This window comes from Vanellus vanellus (genome assembly GCF_965231255.1).
Source record: "Vanellus vanellus genome assembly, chromosome: 5".
NCBI classification, from domain to species: Eukaryota; Metazoa; Chordata; class Aves; order Charadriiformes; family Charadriidae; genus Vanellus; species Vanellus vanellus.
In genome coordinates this window covers 10,627,328-10,646,863 of record NC_138910.1, presented here as the reverse complement: position 1 = coordinate 10,646,863, position 19,536 = coordinate 10,627,328, and positions in this window count along the sequence as shown.

Sequence of the window (19,536 nt, the reverse complement as noted above, 5' to 3'; positions counted from 1 at the left end):
ATCTTTCTCAGTAATTCCAGCTGAGCTGCTTGCCCTGTCTGCGGTTTGGGTAGTTACTTTGCTGTACTCGAGCTCCAAACTTTGGATCCAGAAAGACAAAAGGGGTTTTTAATCAAATAAAATAGCTTTCCCTAATGTCAGATAAACACCTTTGGCTACCTCATGCCTGAGGCAGAGCAAAGCGCCCTTTATCTATGTGCCTTAAAGACTGGAACCATCAGAAAGCCTGAAAGCAGAAACTTTGTGAACATAAAGTTAGAGGAGAGGGAAAAGTGTAGCAGAAGTAGATAGAGACTACAAATGATTGCTGGATCTTTCCTTCTCTAGACACGTGTATATATAGTCAGGTAATGATTTGTCTATAAATAAATTTGGATTAGCGATAGTCTACCCTGCTGCTGTGTTTTGTACTGTAAAATTATAAAACCTTAATTCCTACAAAAAATAAACTGATCATTTGAGAAACATTAGGTATATTAGTAGAGGGGTATTAAGGCTAATATGTGAGAAAATAAATAATCAGTGTTGGTGTAAAACAGTGCAACTCCAAGCTGAAGAGCCAGTCATTACACCTGTCTGGTTATCCTAGAGGGTACAGTGTCCTGTTGCACAAAAATGGGAGGAGCATGAGGGAAGAGCATACAATTGGAAATTGCCAAAATAAATACATCAGCAAATACTTTTGCAGACAAAGGAAACAGACATATGATCTGCAGAGAAATGTCACTTGCTCTGACTTTCGGACTGCTATAAAATGTAATGGGAGAAGCATCTTTTTTGGAAAGCAACGCGGAGTTGTTTCATTGCACTGGCTGCAGAACAAGACAATACAGAATATTCTGGATTTAGTTTTGGGAAATAAATATCGCTCTGGATATGGTAAATCTGACAATCAAAAAACTTGGCAAAGTTCATACAAAGCAGAGGAGCCTAGAGCAGCCACAAACCTATTGAAAAAGTGAAATTGCTTTCACGTCCTTAACAGTGACTTTTTAAAAGTTGTATTTTTTTAAAGGTCTTCATAGCTGCCTGGTACACTGGTTGCACGAGCTGAAGCCAGCCTGCCTGGCTGAACAGGTGTCCATAGCAGGACAATAAAGGAAGGGTGAGAAGATGATGGATGGATGGATGGATGGATGGATGGATGGATGGATGGATGGACGGATGGATGGATGAGAAAGAGAGAGAGACAGTAAGAAAGCAGGTAGAAAAACCTAACCTGAGTCTTTCTGTGGTGATCCATGATAAAATGACCAGATGTTTCTGGAACTGTATGCATGTGTAACTTGGGAAAAGCCTATATGTATGACAAGAAAAAGCCTTCTGTAGAAGTCTGGAGCTGATTCCTGGTAGGGCTTCCGGAGTTTGTACAGATAAGGACAACATCAGGCCAAAGTTATTGTTCCTTCCCTAAGCACACCTTTACTTTGTGGAGCAGTGAGGCAACCACAGAGTGCATTCAGTATAAGACCATCTGGGTCTTGTTCTCAGGGATTAGGCCAAGTTTGCTTTCTGTTAGGTGTATGAAGAGATGTCGCTAGAGCTCTTCAAGCACAGTCTGCAGATCCTGAATATCTATGGCATCCCTTTCTGAAGAAGCCTGTTTGTGAACTGCGCTGAAGGATGCCGATGACCAACGGCAGTTTCACAACAAGCAATGCCTGTCCCTTCCTCGTTCCAGGTTCCAGGCAACTACATCAAGTACTGCTGGTATTTGGGGCCTTCAGCTAGGATTTAAAAAAAGTGTTATAAATTACAGGCTTTTCTTCATCAAAATATTCTTCAGGATTAGAAGTCTCCTTCAAATCCTTCTTGGAAGTTCTCCGTGCATACAGAAGGCTTCTAGAAGGCTTTCAGAAATGAAGAATTGTAGAACTGGGCGCATTTTCCACAAATACCTTTTATTTCAGCAGCTGAGGCTGCTGTCTTGTCTCTTTTATTACCTGCAAAAGAAGGCATAGTAGCCATCCTAGTTAGCACGCAGCTGGGTCGCAGGCAAAGATTGGCATGGCTGACAAGTCCCGCGACACATGGGAAGCTTGTTAGGCACAAAGAGGCAGTGTACTGTGAACAGGTCTGGGGTCTTGGCAAGAGCAGAGCATGCCGTGGGTAAGTTCTATAAAATTAATTTTCCAATAGGGCTGGCATTTTAGAGAGGGAAGGGAAGAGAGACAGTAGCAATGAGAACCTGTTGGATCACATACATTCTTACGCATGGAAAGGGATTGTGCTTATCTCAGGTTAGCAACAGGACACACAATTCCAGGGCTGATACCAAAGGCATTTTTGTTTATTTATTTAGCCGCTTGCAAAAGATCCTGGGTTGTCAGCTCCAGAAGTTAAAGTCCTTTATTTATTTACCGAAAGGTGCTGCACAGACAAATGCAGCATGAGTTTCCCTATATCACTCTGCCAGTGTGGCTCAGCCCTGATCTAGTTTCCATGCTCATTCAGTACTTGCTAAAATAGTTACCTAGGGAGTAAACACTGCCAGCCACGGTCGTGGTTTCTGAGATATGGAGTCCAGCCCAGTCAGAAGTTTACCAAGATAACCTCATTGCATCACATGCCAAAGAGCCGCAAACTGCTGTAGTACTGAAGGGCTGTGACATTTAAAAAAGATATTGAAAATGCAAGGTAATCATCATCATGTTAGAATACATCCAAATATGGGATTTAGAAATTAAAGGCTTCCTGATGTATTGTTATAGCGCCATGCATCTAGATTCAGGGACAGACTAAATAGCTGGGACACTGAGCTTCATCAGGGCGCATTTTTTTTAGTGGTAAATTCTGGTGGGAAGAAAGGACAGTATGGAGCCTGGAGATACATGGAGAATGCATATGAATGCATTCCAGTCCTAGGTGTGTGTGCATGTGTCATAAGTGTGTCACTTGCTGAGAGTCAAAATAAGGTCAGTGCAGATGAATAAGTATATGCGAAAAGGGCAGGAAGGAAATTCATGTCAAATCAAGCTAAAAATAGGCGGCTGAGTGGATGAGAAGAACGGCATAAGAAATGCAAACAGAAAAACTGCAGTGCCTAAGAGGGAAAGCAGTCTTACACGAGAAGTAAAAATATTCTCTGAATTCGATTGGAAATAATTTAAATATATGTGTCACTGAAGATTGAAGGAAGTGGTTTGTCTATTAATATATTTCAGGTTTGGAGGTTCACAGTTTCTCTGCAGCCATGAAATTCAGATTCCATCCCTCCCTCCCTCCCTTCCTTCCTCCTTCCTTCCTCCCTTCCTTCCTCTCTTTCTCTCTTTCTTTCCTTTCTTCCTTTCTTTCTTTCTTTCTTTTTCTTTTTCTTTCTTTTTTCTTTTTCTTTTTCTTTTTTCTTTCTTTCTTTCACTTTCTTTCCCTCTTTCCCTCTTTCTTTCACTCTTTTTCTTCCTTCCTTTCTTCCTTTCTTCCTCTCTTTTTCTCTTTCCTCTCTCATTCTCCCTTTCTTCTCTCTTTCTGTCTTTCTTGCTCTTGCTTTCTTCCTATCTTTCTTTTTCTTTTTCTTTTTCTTTTTCTTTTTCTTTTTCTTTTTCTTTTTCTTTTTCTTTTTCTTTTTCTTTTTCTTTTTCTTTTTCTTTTTCTTTTTCTTTTTCTTTTTCTTTTTCTTTTTCTTTTTCTTTTTCTTTTTCTTTTTCTTTTTCTTTTTCTCTTTTTTCTCTTTCTGCTTCTTTCTTTTCTCTTTCTTTGCTTTCTCACTCAACTTCTATCTTCCTTTCCTTCTCTTTCTTTCTTTCTTTCTTTCTCTCCCTCTCTCTCTGTCTCTTTCCCTTTCTCCTTCCCTTTCCCTCTCTCTCTTTCATTCCATTTGTGGCATCTCAGAAGCACAAGGACGGAGAAGATCCTAGCACTGCATTTGAAGAGCTCCTACCCTGTATCCCAAGGCTTGTCAGGTAGTCATTTACCAAGCAATTGCAACGCCAATTGCATTTGGCAATACTGTTGACTAAACTTATTTCAATTGGGATTTTATTTCTAGAGATACAGGCCTTATATTTATGCCTATAAAAATGTCAGCAACTCATTTCAACTTATGTTGAGATAGGGCAATGACCCACCCTGTTTTGCTATTCACTGGACCAATCCAGCCTGCGAACCAGAGTCTGCAGTCTAGAGAGAGCAGCAGATTCCTCTGCAGACAGAAGAGAGAAATAGCACATACGGAGAGATCCTTCTGCTCATTTGATGTTAGATCTATTTTAAGTTTAAAAACTTGTCTTCTGGAGAAGGCTGTTTCTTTCCTTCACCTGTTGCAGATAGAAAAGATGCCCAGCTTTGTAGACATCTAACTTTTAGGCCTCAGAATAAGGAGATAATGATGTTATCCTGTGTAATTTATTCAACAGCACAGGTTATCTGGGGCAGCGTTGAGGAATGTTTCTGTTGCAACAAGTCGCTGGCGTGGCTGTGTCAGGCGGCACTCACTGCTGGCATTGACATTGCTAAGAAGGACACGTTACCCAGTTTGAAAAATGTCTGTTTCTCTTAGCCAACAGAAATCTGCAAATTTACAGCAACAATTCAAATAGCAGAAGTTCTCGTTTCCAACAAGTATTTCCATTCTGCAGCATTCAACTTCCTTTCAAATTTGACCTTTCCTTCAGAAAGCACACGGTGCAAAATGCAAAAATAAAGGAACCAAGAGCTCACTTAGAAACCCAATTTTCCATTAAAAACAGTTTTAATGAAATATATCCTATCAGCTTTAGCTGCTTTTGACAGTCGGTAAGTGATTCAGGTGCCTAAATGTAGGGTTCAGGGTCTACCTTAGAAACACTTTAAGGCATCCAGGACACCTGCATGGAGCTGGGGACGTGACAGCCATGTGCGAGACCGTCACCTTCCCGAGGCTGCAGCTGGGGCCGGGGGGAACGCTCCAGGGCATCTAGAACACCATTACACAGCCTCGGTGAGGCAGTTGGTCTCCAAATCTCTACAGAGCTCGCAATTTCATTCCATAAAACAACCCACCTGATATTGTGTGGTGAGCAGGACTAGGGCAGTGATCGTCCCCCTGGTGAGGCCCCACCTCGAGTACTGCGTTCAGTTTTGGGCCCCTCACTACAGGAGGGAGGTTGACACTCTGGAGCGTGCCCAGAGAAGGGCAACGAAGCTGGTGAGGGGTCTGGAGCACAAGTCTGATGAGAAGCTGCTGAGGGAACTGGGGTGGTTTAGCCTGGAGAAAAGGAGGCTGAGGGAAGTCCTTATCACTCTCTACAGCTCCCTGAAAGGAGGTTGTAGCCAGGTGGGGGTCGGTCTCTTCTCCCATGTAACAAGCAACAGGACAAAAGGAAACGGCCTCAAGTTGCGCCAGGGGAGGTTTAGATTGGATATTAGGAAAAAGTTCTTGACCAAAAGGATTGTCAAGCATTGGAACAGGCTGCCCACGGAAGTGGTGGAGTCACCATCCCTGGAGGTATTTAAAAGATGTGTAGATGTAGTGCTGAGGGACACGGTTTAGTGGTAACTTGGCAGTGCTAGGTTAATGGTTGGACTTGATCTTAAAGATCTCTTCCAACCTAAACGATTCTATAATTCTACGATATTAATGGGCTATCAGAGTCTGACAAAGGAGAGAGCAGCGTAGTCCTGTTGAGTGTCACCCTATTTTCGTGACACTCTTTTGGCCCCTCCTGGTTGTTATACACCAGTGCAGCCAGAAATCCCTGCACTGGCAGCTCTGTGCCACAACCTCCGGCAAGCGCCGAGTGCCAGGGAAGTGGCTCACACGCCTGCAACACCACGTCCTAGAGCAAGAGGCAGGTTGCAATCCAGACACCTGCAGCAGGGACCAGTGCTCTCCTGGGAACCCTCCAAGCACACGTCATGCACCTCAGCAAGCCTGGCGAAAGAAAAGTGAAGTCTGGCGTTTGCCAACCGGATTGTGCAAGGAACACGGGGATAAACGGAGCAATAGCCAGCAACCGACTCCACGTAACTCTCCCTGAAGCTATAAAAAAACGGGAGAAGGATTAATAATTGTCTGAGTCAGCACTATTCTTTTTTTTGAGTTGCAGAACCACAGAGGCAACACTGGAGAGCCGTGCGCTGGAGAAGGAAAGACGACAGAGGAACATAATATAAAATAATAGGAATGGAACTTGTATTGCAGAGTTTTCCAGCCTGAAAGACTGAAGCCCTTTTCCTCCTTCCTTATTGTTTTACTGCTTTGGCTATAATCTTTGTGAAAATATAAAGAATTGCCTTTTTTTTTTTTTTTTTTTTTTCTTATAGTGACCCCCCCAGTTAGTGTCAGCAAAGAGCTCTTAGGCTGTCCTGGATTTCTGGGTTACTGCTTCAACTTGTCTTTTTCTGACGAAAGCAGGGGTTTGGCCGTGCTGGGTAAGATGTGATGTTACAACCAGAACACGGGGTATGAACCGTCTGAACTTAAATTTTAATGTGACAGCAAATGGAGCTGTTAACAGAATTAGTTATCTTCTCTTCTACGTATTTTTTAAGAGTTAATGAAGAAGGTTTAAGAAGGTTTAATGAGGAGGATTTTTTTAATTCTATCTTTTTTAGTAGAATTATTACACACAAGTCGAACCAAAGTACATAGGACTTTACAGGGTCTGAAAAATAGGTGCTCAGCTGCACTGCTGACGTGGATCACTGAACTACGACCAGCCTGAACCGGCTCCTGGATCTTGTCTCATCCCTTTGCTCTTAGGCTACACATTTTGGACCTGAATTTCTGCTGGCATTGTAAATTTACTCCAGTGAAGAATTTGGCCTTCACATTGCAGAGAGACAAATAAAATCTCGGTATTGTGTTTGTGTTTGGATTGTTCCTAGTGGTTTTTGTGGTGGTTTTTGTTTATTTTTATCTTTCTTTTTTTTTGCTCCAGTGATTCATTTATGAAAAAGATGATGAGATTCAGGCTTTCCATTACCCAGGAATTGAAGTACTCTGAGCGGGCCAGGACTTGCATAAAGATAAACACACGTACCCAAAGCGAAGGCAAATACTTTAAATACAGAAAAATATTACAATTTGTGCCCCGTGCTACTTACCCGGCAGACCTTCTGCTGTGGATTTATGGCTCTTGTCACAATACTTTCTTCTCTGGCTTTTCTCACAAGAAAGCTCTTTCAAGAACTAAATTAATTAAATTCATAGATAGTGTTAAAGTAAAAATATTGTCCGTGCAGATACGCACATATATATACATGCATATAATTATAATTAGCATATACATATATACGTATGCATATACCTATAATTAGTTCTTACAGAGATTTGATCTAAATCCAGCAGACTACATTATCTGATAATTAGTTTGTTTTGAGTTTGGATCTCCAGGGTGGATGCTGGACTCCAAATAAGATAATTAGTTTGTGAAAGGGCACCAGCTTCTCAGCAGTTCACTGTCATTTTCTCAAATGTGCTTCCTACGAGGCGTATGAAGATCCTCCATTCCAAATAAATACAAAGCCATGTGCCAGTTGCCAAATATATTCTAAAAAATAAGGGAATTTCATGCACCAGCCTTTGTGAGAATAATCTCCTGATACAATTTCTTGACTCTTAGCTCAATATTTTCCAGCATTTGTGGTGCAGCAGAATAAACATCATGTTTTATTCTAGTTATGAAATTTTAGCTACATATTATTAGAGAGCTTAGAAGTAGTTTGACGTGCTTGTAACCAGACCACGGGCCAAAATGAGTAATGTTTTGTCATCAGTGAATTTCTGCTGCTACAGAAGAAGTGATCTTACCTCCATAACCAGCAATAATCTTACATCTGATATCTTCAGATGAAACTTGGTCTCTTGTGGCCGTGCTAGAAAAGTGACACGTTTTCTATTTGTTCTATGAGCAGACTTCCAGTTGCCCTGGCTTTCTCTTTTGCTGCATAATAAATAAGGAGTGTCGTTCAAGTTTTATTTTTCTTATTCATAAATAAGAAATCTCATTCTCATTTGGTGTAGAGACGCTTCAGATGCTTTGCTAAGATTTTATTGCCTGCCTCAGTAACAAATACGCTGTCTGTCCAGAAGCACTGTGGCTTCCATTAGACCGTTCTATTCATTTGACTCAAGTGGACAATAAAACATGCTGAATGACAGCGTGTCACTGATGACTGCAGAGCTTTAAAGAAAACCCATTCTGCCTCCTGCCTTTTCATCGGTTTTCCTATATCTGAGTGTAGCCCCCCATTGTATTTTAATGGAGGCATGGCCTTGTTGATGTATTTCTATTAATTTTTAGTGATTAGCCCAGTGGAAAGCCTTGTCAGATAAAACTGATTACATTTTTCTTTTTTTTTCCAAAGGGGAAAGTGGGTACCAAGGTGTCAAAGATTAGTAAGTGCGCTGCTGTTGGGATATGCTGGTTAAATGTCTTTTGGTAAATTATTCTGTTGAAAAACATTGGAAATCTGGGTGAGGGGCTTTAAACAAAGGTATATATTTGTCCATCTGCTCTGGGCATAGAAGGAAGAGATGAGCGAGAATCAGTCCTAAAAATGGCTAGTCCGTGACTCATATTAGGGGTGCAAATCGGTGGAATGGCTGGTGTGGCAGCAAAAGACATTTCTTCCACTCAGGTTGGAGTTTGCCGTGTTGCGGAAGCCTGGTACAAAGCACCACCTATGTTCCCGTTTGGTTTACGCAGTGCGTGGGTCTCAGGTGCTGCACAGGGATGAGGTGTTATTTACATTTACTTTTTATTTTAGTCCTCTTAGTCAAGCAGAAGTGTAAGCGGCTGTAATTCTTCTCTCTGTCAACTAGAGATGACACTTCAGCAACTTCTGCCTGACATACATCTGCTTTTCTGGAGTCCATCAGAGGTCCCTTATCCTGAGGGATCAACTGGACCTTCAGATGCCCTTCAGATATTAGATATCAATATGTGATTTTCGAGGTAGTATTTCTTTCTTTCTTTCTGATATTTTCCTGTTTATTACATATTTCTTCCACGGGGAAGGAATATTCCAAAGTGTACTGGAAATACTCCCCCCCTTTCTGAATGCTTACATTTTTTCCTTAATTAGAGAGTGGCTAGAGGCTGTAACTTGGATGCACCGGCCTTCTTTCAAGACATTGGTTTTTGAAAACTGGGCCGCAAGCAGTCAGCTAGGAGGGTTTTCATGTGTGCTGTTTTCAAGATGGGAGACCTAACACAACGTTATTCCAGAAACAGAGTGCTCCAGCGAACACATCCCTCACGCTCCAGGTGGTGCCCTGCCTTGTGTGCAGCCGTGCAGACCCCAGCCTTTACCTCGCGGAGATCTACCACCTACGGGACAGCAAGCTCCTCGGGAGAGGCGGCATCTTTTCATTATGTGTGAGCGCAAGACCTAGCGTAATCGTGACATCTAGAAGCCACATTTCCAGGACCAGACCGTGAATCTCTGTGGTAATTAGCCATTGCATACCCAAATGACCTCTCTGAAACTAGTACGTGCAACATGGACCATAATAAACAATAATGATAGAAATAATAATAACAACGCATTTCTGTGGCTGCCTCCCTTTTCTATTACGTGGGAGGCTTTCAGGTACTACAAGATGGATACGGTATAAAATATAGATGTATTTGGAAGTAGTAATAATGGTGATGCACGCGAGGTAACTAAATGAACTATCTTGGAGAGTGATGATAGTGTATGCTCAGAACGTTACATCTCTCCACCTCTTAAAGTTATGTACACTATTTACAACACCTCTCGGTCGAGTAGGGATTTATTCATGTTGCTCCACACCCAACTAGATGTTAAATATGACGTCATGCAGTATTGCTCCATCTCTGGGTGAAGGTGCGAGTGGAAAGACATACAGAACTTTCTTCTGTGACATTCCCATCTACAGATACGTATGAATTGATAACCTGTTGTAATACCCGCAATTTTCTGTAGTTCTAATTTTTATTGTGCCTGCTGCCTGAAAGATGATAAGACTTATTCATAGAATTCACACTCCGGTGGTTTGATAAATATATAACAGTCTGAAAAGGAGTTTCTCGGTGCAGTGCATGTTATTCATCAGGTCTCAGTTTTCCTTGGTTTTGCTCCTCAGGTTTATTTCTTTATTTATTTATTTATTTTATTTGACATTTTTGGCTAACTTCTCTGATCTTCTTCTTACCAATAGCCGCAAGGAAAAATAGCACTTGGGACAACTAAAACTAAATATGGCATGACGAAAAATATGTTTATATACCTTTATTATATTATCTCTTATTCTCTATCTGACAAATGAGGAGGCGAGAATATTGTAAAGTGATATTCTATAGCGGGCACAACGCTTATCAGTTATTTTCCTTTGACCTTCTGCCTTAGAAAATTAATTCACTTGAGCTGTTCGGATACCCGAACATTAGGGAAAAAAATAATGTTAGCACTAGTGAATATAATCTCTGCAGGAAAGCTGGGCAATTATTCAACGGTCTAATCTTATCTCTTGTTTCATTTTTATATGGCAAGTCTACATTTAAAGTATTAGATATACTGTGCTTCTGCTCAGTACCATCAAACCACAGTAAATAAATGCCGCTAAGTGCCACCATGAGTGAAGGAGCTTATAATGAGAAGTGTGAGTAGACATGTGCGCCATTCATCATTCTGTTCAGTCCGATATTGGGGCTCTTTTTATCAGCAGTATTCGTAGCGGTGTCATCACCTCTGGTATAAATCTTCTGTCAGTGTCTGTCGTCCGCGTGCCCTATTAAACTCATGCTCTCACATCATCACCGAATGACCTTTGGATGTCTTTCATTAACCTCTGACCTGAACCCTGCTGGCTTCTTGTTGGTAGGTAAATCTATAACATGACATTTGCTTATGACTCAACCTTTATCCTTGCTTAATAGTCGTGCCTTTCAATTTCCTTTTTTTTTTTTTTTTGTTCTGGGGCAAAGAGATAGTTACAATCTTAAAGCCCAGCTTGGATTTCAAAGGTCGGAACACGATATTCACCTAAGTGTCTCCTAATAGACTTTCTGTTTTTCCACTGCTGCTTACTGAATCTTATCAGTTGTAAGTTGATGCAGGACATTAGCCTCACAAATAATATTTTTGTTTCTGACAGAAGTTTAGTTTCTCTCCGATATTTTCATCTTGCTGTGTTCCCCTGATCAGGGATTAGGGACTGATTAATTAAAATTCAATTGTGCTGCTGTGCCACATTTTAGCCTAAGATTTCTGGTGCTGGAGATGAGGGTATCTATTACACAGCAATAACAGTAACAAGAATAATAAAAATAATGCGAGTTTTTGTTCTCGTGAGGATCAAGTGGGCTGGAAAGTCGTTTCTCCAGTGCTCTGTGTTGCCGATGTCTTACTGCACAGCCTTGGTCAAGCTACTTGCTTTTTCTATGACTCATTTACCGCACTTGTAAAACGGGCCATGGTAAAACTGTACTCTGCAGAATAAAACATGAAAAATGGCTTCTATTTACCTCTCGCGTGCTTGGGAACCAGACTGATGCTCTTATTAACCCTGCTCAGCTAAGTGTGTACACGGAGTTGAGAGCGTACTGAATTACATTTCTCCTCCTCCAGCCCTACCTCCCCCCGGTGAATGTGCCCCTAATTACAGTTAACTATAATTAGTACCAATTAACTAAAATTCTTAGTGGTTGTATTCCTGCAAACCCATTGATGAAAGGGGCTCTCGGCGGCGCACGGGAGAGTAAGCGGTGAGGATTTGTGTGGGCGTTGGAAGCGGGGGGGGGGGTGTCGTGGAAAATAGCGGGACTGGCTGGTGCTCCCCTGGCGAGGGGTTGCGGGAAAGGGCTCAGCGTTTCGGCAGGGAAACGGGAGAGAGGAGATGGGTACGGCCCCGGAGGAAATGGGGGAACACCTAATGCAGGTATTAACCGTGAGGGAGGTTGGGGGGTGGATGGGTTTGATGGGGGTGTCTGCAGGGTGCTGCGGTCCTGATCCCGTCTTTTGAGAGACCTCAGAAAAGAGCACAGGGCTTCCTGCGGGAAAATTAAAGTAAAAAACCGAGTGAATGTACCTGGAATGGCTTTTGCATTTTCTGCTGAAGCGTGTAAGTCTTCCTGAACAAATGTTAAAATAAGAAAAGACTGGTTGACATTATCTTCTCCACAACTTTATAGATGCTTTTAATAAGGGTATTTTAGCAGACTTGTGTACTCATATTTTAACTAACTTGTGTAATGGCAGCAGTGTTTCCTGAACCACATAATGCACACGCACTCGTTTAATCCCTATCTTGATGATTTTGCTATCTGGAAAGCTAAAGCAAAACGCCAGTAGTTTGTTCCCCGGTTTTTCTCTCTGCGTTTCTTTTTATTGTGCTCAGGAATGGCAAGTAGGTTAGACTTCTCTCTCCTCTTTCGGTATGAGGCTGCCTCCTCACAGCCGGAGGGTCCATCCCTTCTCAGCTTGTGACCAAGCACCATCAAAATGGGGAAAATTTCAGGGAACTGGGCATGGACAGATAAGCAGTTTATCTTTTCTTTAACTTACTGGTTTTTGATATAGCATTCCTCCCTGTTTTTATCAATATTCTCCACATTCCTCCTTTCTCTTCATTTTTTTCTATGCGCGGGTAGGTGTCTTTTGATATCAAAGAAGGGCGAAAACCCCTAGTTTTGTTGTTTTGTGCTTAGTAAAATACCTGGGACAAGTTCCGTGGATAGCAAAGGCAACTAACAAACCACGGATGTCAACGCGTAGCCGTCCCTGGTGTCGGCTGACTGCCGGCACTCAACGCACTCCAGCCAAAACGGTACCTCTGCTACCTGTTCTAAGCATCAGCCATCTTCACTAGAAGGTGACACCACCACACACGCTTGGGACCAGCGTCCTGTGAATGACTCAGACATCGTCTGGAACACCATCAACTTCCTTGTGGTGCCTGAACTCTGGATACGGGACACATCGAGGGATGTGGCTGCAGCCCTTTGGCAAGGAGCAGAGATGACAACGTTGGCGTCTGCTTCAGTCCTTAGAACCACCTTCCTCTTTTTCCGGTCACCACAGAGAAATTTTCATGTCATACAGATGTGGAACAACTGAGAACTCATTTCCTGACCCCATGCTCGTTACGTGGATGGTATTATCAAACATAAGACACCTTATGTGTGTAGATAGTTAGATAACATTATGCCTTTTATTCAACATACGTCTGCTTTTTTTTAATCTTCTGTTAAATCAAAATGAGAAAGGATAATTAGAGGGTAAGGCAAGAAAAGATTTCCATTCGCGTGCGATAACCCATACTCATTTGTGAGCACCTTTCCCTGCCCAGTTGAACACAGAGCTGTTTTGGAGCTCACTGACAGCAGCAGGGGGTAAACATTGAGCAGTGTGATGGGACTGGTGGTGAATGAAAACAAGAGCTGGTTAAATGCCAGTTCCAAGAAAGAGTGTACACAAATGTCGTGGTAAGAGGCTGTAGCCCGGGCACTGTCTACTTCCATTGGCAAAAACAACAAAAAAACTGGGCAACACTCCGTGAAATTCTAATCCCTCGGCCATTAAGGTCTATTAGTGCCCTCAGGGCGCTGACACAAAGTCCCACGGTGGCAGGGGGCAGATAGAATGGAACCATGGAAAATGCGATGGAAGGGTCACTTCCCCCAGAAGTGCTCAGTGCCAGTCTTTGCTTGGGCCCCAGCATCCCCGGTGGTGCCGGTGACGTGACCTGGTACCCGGGCACACGTTTGTCACGTTACCAGACAGGGATCTGTTATGTCAGGTTTCACTGGAAATGAATGTTATAATTACAAATAATGGTAACGACAATGATAATAACAAGGTACTAGAGTACTCCAGAGCTCTAGCGAGGGATCAGAACAATATTGTGCTAAGCACAGCAAAGCCCTTTCTGTCACCACTGGAGAGCGGGACGAATAAAGTCACAAAAGCATGGGAATAAAATGGGAAAATAAAGGATTTCATCTCTCTACTTTTTATTTGGATTTACAGATACATTTGGAAAAGTTTGTCAGGGTGGTATTTGGCAAAGCGCAGTGGAGAATCTCTGGAAAAAAAGTGGATTTTGTAGAGAAACGTGCAGAGCAAGGACCCTGTCCCTTCGATGGCTCAGTCCCACAGACCTCAGTGGGCTTTTGATCTGGCCATGGCAAAGCAGATGATTTTCAACAGATGACGACAACGGAGGGGACTTGGGATGATGGCAGCAAAGAAACACAAATGGGTGGTTAATTGTGTGACCCACAGGGAGCACTGGAAGACATTAATGGGTATAAAGAGGCCATATTTCCATAAATGACCATTAGTCTTCTGCAAATGTTCCTTGAAATGTAAAGGAATGATTTTCTCTCTCCAATTAATCATCCTAGAAATCCTCCTTCGTGTAATCTTGAAAACACGGGAGAGGACTTAGTATCAGCAAATGTTGCCAGATGTACAAAATGGCAGAGTAATGTGTTGTATAAAATGATTTTGGGTGGCAGAAACTGGATAGGAAGCCAAGAATACTGCACCAACATTTGAGCTTTTCTGTGAGAGGCGTTGCCAGCCTCAGGAGGGAGCACTGGATAATTTATAGGTTAACATTTTCTTTTTATGTGAATAGCATTTTTTCTCATTTATAGTTAATTAGGTTAAGCATGCACGGGGAGTGAGGGAGGAAAGACTTTCAGAGAGAATCTAAACGATTAGTAATTTGAATGAAGTAAAAGAAGCTGCTAAAAGATGTGGCTCTGGAATTAAATATGTTGCTATAACAAGTGTAAGTATCAGATAGGAATTTTAAAGGTTCTTACATTAATTATAGCAGCAGCATAAAAAGAGGTAGAGCGTATTTACAGGTTTGGCACGTGGATTCTCTTCACAAGTAGCTGCTGCTTCATTTTACTGGAGGAGGAGAAGCTATTTGTCCCACCGTTTCACAGGTCTATATCTTTCGCACACATTTCTTGTCTTGGGGTTTTTGGCTCAAATGCAGGATTGGTTAAGGTGAACTACAAAGTAAAATGAACATTGGCTTAATCACTGAGTTTGCTCAAATCTTTTTTCCTGCATAGAATGATAGAATTGTTTAGGTTGGAAGAGATCTTTAAGATCATCAAGTCCTACCATTAACCTAGCAGTGCCAAGTTACCACTAAACCGTGTCCCTCAGCACCACGTCTATACATCTTTTAAATACCTGCAGGGATGGCGGCTCCACCACTTCCCTGGGCAGCCCATTCCGATGTTTAATAACCCTTTCAGTGAAGACATTTTTCCTCATATCCAATCTAAACCTCCCCTGGTGCAACTAGAGGCCATTTCCTCTTGTCCTATCGCCTGTTACTTGGGAGAAGAGACTGACGCCCACCTGGCTACAACCTCCTTTCAGGGAGCTGTAGAGAGTGATAAGGTCTCCCCTCAGCCTCCTTTTCTCCAGGCTAAACCACCCCAGTTCCCTCAGCCGCTCCTCATAAAACTTGTGCTCCAGACCCCTCACCGGCTTTGTTGCCCTTCTCTGGATATGCTGCAGAATCTCAATGTCCCTCCTGTAGTGAGGGGCCCAAAACTGAACACAGTCCTTGAGATGAGGTCTCACCAGTGCCGAGTACAGGGGGATAATCACTCCCCTAGTCCTAGTATAAAATCCTCTTGGCACTTCCTGGTAGGCTGAACATCTGTTTAGGAGATTCTGTGCGTCCATCTATATGAAGGGAGTAGAACAGTTTCACTGAGATCCATCTAAAAATGCTGCACCGTATTTAGACTGGGGCAAGCCTCTAACTCAGAACGGTTGAGGGCATTAAAAACACCTGGGGACAGTTAGCTTACTGGTACGCAGACTTGTACGTCGATGGGGAGGATCACACAGTGTGCTGTCATCTCCCATCTCCCACCACGAGGGCTGTACGTCTCTCCTTTGCAGCACTGCAGGGTGGGCTCTCTCCCGTCCCGGTGCCCCGTCTGCCGGACACAACTGGCCGGTTTCCCCCACACGACCGGTTCTTCGCTCCCTGCCTCCGTTGGGTGATCCAGCGCACGGCTGCCCTGGCCAGAGCTATCACATTCCAGCCTATCTGTGATGAACAAGACAGAATTTTATAAGACGGAGGACATTTATGAAAACGCGTTGTCCGGCTGGAATGCCTTCCACTGTGTAATTTCTGAAAATGCTCAGAACAGTTTTTAACTGATTTTTAATTTCCTTTGCAGATTACCCTTAAGCGTTGGGTGGAGTTTTTAAATATGAGCACGTTAAATCCAAATTTAAGCACTTTTATCCAAAGGGATGCAATGTACAACTTCTCCCAGCTGAAGGGCGTGCAGTACTTCCTAAAATCAGGCAAGACTTTGAGTTAGATACTAAATATAGATTTAACAGTTTATCCCCTGACACCCAAATCATTCAAGAAGCGAATGATTTATGGTTTCAAGAAATGAGTGATTATTTATACTGGAAAACACCGCCAGTTTTATTGCACATGAGCAGTTCCACATGGGGAGTTATTCAAAGTGGTTTAATGTTTGTGCTGCGCCCATAAAAGCCAGTTTCTTTTTCTAGACAGGGATCTTTGAAAGAGCCTGAAGGAACGGAATCCTCAGCCCCAGTGAAAGTCAGGGAGAGATAAGCACCTAATTCCCATACGACTTTTAGGAAATCCCAGTGTTTATTGGCTTACCCCCAGCTGTTAGTTAAGCCCAAAGGCTGCACCAGTTGTGCCAGCGCGGTATCATCTGCCGTCCTCTCTATTTGGCAGCTCAAAGAAAGGCACACCCTGGGCTGTTCGGATTTACTCTGGCTGCATGCTTTTGTGTGTCTAAAAAGAAGAAAATAGAACATGCACAGATTGTGTGTGGCTGCTTCGTGTGTGGGTTGTGGTGAAGGGTTGCCCAACTCTGGCCAAAAGTAGAGCGAAGCTCAGTGGAGCACAAAGGCCAGACCAGGAGACCCTGGTCCGGAGCCAGCCAGGAACGAATGAGCACAGCCCTGTACTACGCCGCGCTGACACAACAACATTTTAGAAGCAATTTGGGGTTCCTCTGACATGACACGTGGTGCAATGAGTTTAAATGCCTTGCCTTAGGTCACGCAGGGTAGCAGTAGCAGATGTGGTAGGAGAACAGAGGCTCCTGACTCAGAGTCCAGTCACCTTCTGAACCACAGGCCTTCTCTCAAAAGCCAAAGGGAATGCTTTCACACACACAAGGAGAAACGTCAGAGAAAACAACCGTTCGTCCAAGCTTATAGCGAGCTTGGACAAATAGGTTTTGGTTGAGCAGCCAGAGCTGAGGACCAGAGCCCAGAAGTCTGAGTTGGGTTCCTGGCTGACTGCATCTGTGTCTCTTGGCGACTCCTGCAAGTCCTTCGCTTCCCCACCAGCCTGCAAAGCCGGGGCAGAAATGACTTATGGACCGATGGTGAGAATTGGCTGATTAACACTAGGCAAAAGCTCTGCCAGAGAGCCGCTCTGCCCTTCGTGGAAGAGGCTGCGATGTGTGCTCTGTCCAGGGGTTATACACTGTTCTTGCAGGGTAGGATTTAATTGCACAAGGGCTCATCTGTTGCTGTTGGATCATTGGGAGGTATTTTGACCCACCCTCTAGCCTGTGTACTTGACCCAGCAGCTCTGTTGAGCAAAGATAAACTGAAGCTGTGTCTGGTGCAGCAGGAGGTGAGTTTAGGCATTTGGGGCATCATCCAACTCCCACAGAGCCGCTCAAAGAAGGAGCTATGTAGAGCTGTGCTGAAGCACCAGAGGAGACCATTGCTGCCTACAGAGCAGCACCAGATCTTGGAAGGGCAGTGTGAGCTCTGCCGTACCTAATTGCTGCACCTCTAAAGCATGTCCACAGCTCTCCATGAAGCCATTCCAGCACAACTAGAAAGCTAATAGGGATCCAGATGGATTTAGGGACATGGTTTAGCGGTGGTTTTGGCAGTGTTAAGTTGATGGTTGGACTTGATGATCTTAAAGATCCCTTCCAACCTAGACAATTCTATGATTGGGGAACCACAAGACTATTCATTTCTTAATGTCCCTTCTGCTTAGAGAATCAGGCCACTTCACAGGGGGACAGCTTTGGGGTTAGGCAGGTGGACTGTGGGCAGCTGCTGCTTTATTTCTCCCAGCAGCATCAAATGTCTTCTGTCTTGGTCTGAGAGAAGAGAGATAGGCACAGTATTTTGTCACCGGTAAAAACTGTGATACCCAAGGTGAGGGATCAAGAAGGAATAAGAAGGTTTGATGTGGCATCTCTTCCTTTCAAGACCTGGACCCCACCGCTGTCAGGTGAAACGCTTCTCCGTGGACCAGTTGGTTTTCCCATCTTTGGGAAGGGGTCCTTCCCTTGCACCTGGGCGGTGTCCCTTCTGCACTCCTGTACCTGACTGTCAGGGCAGTGGGAGGTGCTGGGGTGCAGTAAAGTACTGCCTGGAGAACTACACAGCTCTGCATGGCTTCTGCTCTTTCCTCACGGTATCAGTCCCGGAGCCTGTGCCGGTGGATGTACCAAGCCTTGGCTCCTAGTAACGTTCCCTTGAGAAATAATGATTTCGCTGGAAGAAGTTGCCAGTATGTTAAAAATGTAAGAAGGACAGCATTTTTCATGCAAACGCTTGCTGTCTACATGGATAATATGCTATCTGCTGCTAGTTTCCTTCTTTTTAGGGGGGGAGGCAAAGAAGGAGAACTGGACGTCGTGCTGAACGGACAGTTGTGAGAATCCGGTGCTATTCAGTCATTTGCGAGCAGCTTGCCGACATCGGGAGTAAAGGTTCGTTACATCTCTAATTTTTTATTTTCTTCCTTTGGGCAGGTGGCCTAACAGCCCAACAGCTGATCCTACTTTTTAAATTTAATTTTAATTGAACGCACTGCTAGAGATGCCTTAAATTGACTCTTTTTGTTTGAATTTCCTAAGGGAGTTTGCCCCAAGACCTCTATGCTAGTGATAACTTATTCTGGCCAATGGAGCCAGTGTGTATTTATTGTATATCTCTCTGTCCCTTCTCTGGCTTCTGCTACCACCAACACTGCAGTTGCTGATGACTAGAAAATTACTCAAGCGTGAACTGTTTCACTGTCTGTCACTTTCCTCATTAGGCTACTGAGAAAATGTATCCACGACTCTGTCACACACAGCCCTCATTAGGTTAGCAGCACATTGAGATCATTGCCTTTTTTAAAGATGGCTGCAGGAAAATGGCTGGGTAGTTTGATGCTCCGTAGTAATAAGTGGAAGTCGCGAAACTAGGGCTCAGTGCACTCTCCTCTGAAATAATTGCATTGTTTGCAGAGCCTGATCAATGGAATGAAGTGTTACTGCTGGGGAAGTCAGATGGCGGTGCATAATCCCACTTCTTACTCTGAGCAGAGGCGGCAGAAGATGCTGGAGGTAAGACTAATTCACTGTGCAAAAGATTTAGGACAGGAACACTATCAGGTTTTGGCATCTGCTTCTCCTCGTGCCTGTTAAACTGGAGGAACTCCATCGAAGGTGGTGTATTTTCTTTTGTGTGTCAAAAAGAGCAAATCCAGGTCTATCAGCCATAGCTGTAACTGGTAGCAGTGAGGGCTACTGGTGTGTTCCTAATTCCTACCTCGAGCAGTTAGCCAAAGCAGCACTAATCAAT